Raw genomic sequence first — 2,883 nt, 5'->3', positions numbered from 1 at the left:
GGCTAATTAGAATTAAAAATAGAATGCACATAACAATATAAAATGATCCTGGTATTTCTGTGAGTACAACTGGGTAAAAATGGTAAGAGTAATAACACTGAGAAACAATTATATGGGGAATGGTTAGAATTATTGATCAAATGGACACACACAAAGAATGTAAGTAAAACCACTCTAACTCTCTTATAGCATCATTCCTGGTGAATATTAAACTTAAAATAAAGACACTTGTATTGAAAATGGCAAGTTGTGGGATTTCAAAAAAAAATCTTAGTTACATCAAAATTCCTCAAAAATAAGCAAAGGTCATCTGAAAATGAGCATGTAAACAGATTCTAAGTGCTTATGAAAGCTTATGAATAGAAAATTAGCTAGACAATTTCTAGAATGGACAGGTCATTGTCAATCTCACAGTTAAAATTAAACCAATAAAAAAGAGAGGAGGAAGAATGGAGGGAGCATGGAGGAGGGTGGGGAGGGTGAGAAGTATTGCTATGTTCCTATATCTGCATATATGAAATACATGAAATTTGTTTACTATTTAATAAGAAAAGAAGTCAGTAGAAAAGAATTAAAAGAAAAATATGCCAGACTTGCATTTTGGCACTGTGGACTAAGCTGTCATTTGCATTGCCAATAGTCCATATCAGAGTACATGTTCCAGTTCTGTCAGACCTGTTTCCAATCAAGCTCCCTGGTAATGAGGGAAGAAGAAGATGACCAAAATGCTTGGACTACTGACACCTACAGAGGAGGCCCAGATGTGTTCCCAGGCTCCTGGAATTGGTCTGACTGAGTCAGTCATTGCATTCATTTGTGTGCTGAACCAGTTGATGCAATCTCTCTCTCTCTCTCTCTCTCTCTCTCTCTCTCTCTCTCTCTCTGTAGGTGTGTGTGTATGTGTCTCCCCCTTTGTGTCACTGCATTTCAAATAATGTTGGAAAAAAGATTGGTCTTGTCCTAGAGATAGCATAAAATGAGAGAATGATGATATACATAGATAATAATTCAAAGACAAAATAAAAATGAAAAAGTCATTCACATATAATCTTATATATAATATTATAATTTTTCTGAGTATAAAGTTGTAAATTTATAGAATTTATTAACTTTCAAGCAAAGGATTTATTTTGCAAAATAATTAAAAAATACTATTAAATACTTCTAAAAGTTCTAAAATGAAATTTGTCAATTTAATTTACAAATAAATACATATAAGTTGCAAAAACATAAATCCAAAATAATTTATTCTACTTAATTTTAAAGCAAGGATATAATAGTATCAATATAAATTCAAAAAGGGAAATGCATCAAGGATATTTCTGGCTGAGATTTCCCCTTAGAATTCTAGGCATCCTAGGAGATTATGGTCAAGGAAATCAAGGCACCACAAAAAAGTCTCAAATCACTGGTAAAGGTAGTTTTGTAAAATTGCTGTGCCCTCTGCCAGTTTGAGTCCTGTCTGCTCCACTTCCAATTCTGCTCTCTGCTGTGGTCTGGGAAAGCAGTAGAAGATGGCCCAAGCCCTTGGGGCCCTGCAACCATGTGAAGACCTGGAAGAAGCTCCTGGCTCCTGGCTCCTGGCTTTGGATCGGCACAGCTCTGCCCGTCGCGATCAATTAGGGAGTCCCTCTCTCTCTTTCTGCTTCTGCTTCTCCTTCTCTCTCTGTGTAACTCCAACATTCAAATAAATAAATTAATAAATCTGAAAAAAAAATACTGAACCCTCAACACTATAAGCTAAGGCAGGTGAGCTACTTTTGCCTTGTTCAAGAAAATGTGTTGCTTTTGGATAAATAACTCTTAAAAGGTAGAAACCAGCTCAAAAAGCTTAAAACTCATTAAGGTGTATATTTATTATGACAGTAGGTGGAGGACTCTGTTATAGGCACTTAAACGGTTAATTTGGAATCTCATGGGGCCTTTTTATTCCTATTATAGTTCTCATTTTCCTGGTTCACATATCCTTAAAGAATTCATTGTCTTTATCTCCCACAAAATCAATGCCATCACGCTAGAGATGGCTCTGCAAATACAACCTTCTATGAATCTCCTCCAGTTCTCTTGAAGTCCACTGAATAGATGCTGTGAATCTGGGCCCATAATCTATTGTCATCCTCCCTGAACTTCAAAAGGAAATGGAGCAACCATTGCCCCAAACATTCCAACAGGATTTGGCTGATGGTCTCAGAGAGGGTTATGTAGGGCTAGGGAACCCATAAGTTAGGAATCTGGTGGTGGGGGGATGGGAATGTTCCTACTTAGTCCAAATAGGGAAAACGTTTCTTCTTCCTCATTCCAAGGAGCTAGCCTGTTTGAATGCATGCCCTAACATAGCATTAGATCCCTACTGTGCACATAAACACTCAAGGACACCTGAACTTCTCATATCTCAAACCCCTTTCACCCCCATGCTCAGTGCCTCAGAAAGTCCTTACAAACCCCAAAGCTATGTTTATAACAAGGTTCCTATTTTGAAATTTAAACTATTATATGATGTGGCATTTTATTGATTTATATTACAACAATCATCTTTATTTTTGACTGTGAATTCAAAAGAAATATTTCTCATCCAATTCTTTTTTAAAAAATAATTTCTTCAAAAAAGTGGAGATATATAGAGTGACAGACAGAGATAGTTCATCTATTTATTCATTCCCCAAATGGCAAAAGGACTGGCACTGGGCCAGACTGAAGCCAGTAGCCAGGAGCTCTGAGTCTCCCACATGGGTGACAGGGACCTATGAACTTGGGACTTCTTGCGCTTCTTTCACAGGCACATAATCTGGGAGTTGAATTGCAAACAGAGCATCCAGGACACAAACCATCACTCACATAGGATGCTGGCATTGCAGGCTACAGCACAACCTGCTGTACCAAAAC

This window comes from Lepus europaeus, chromosome Y (assembly GCF_033115175.1).
Source record: "Lepus europaeus isolate LE1 chromosome Y, mLepTim1.pri, whole genome shotgun sequence".
Taxonomy (NCBI): domain Eukaryota; kingdom Metazoa; phylum Chordata; class Mammalia; order Lagomorpha; family Leporidae; genus Lepus; species Lepus europaeus.
The sequence above is the reverse complement of the archived record's forward strand: the minus strand, read 5'-3'. Positions refer to the sequence as shown.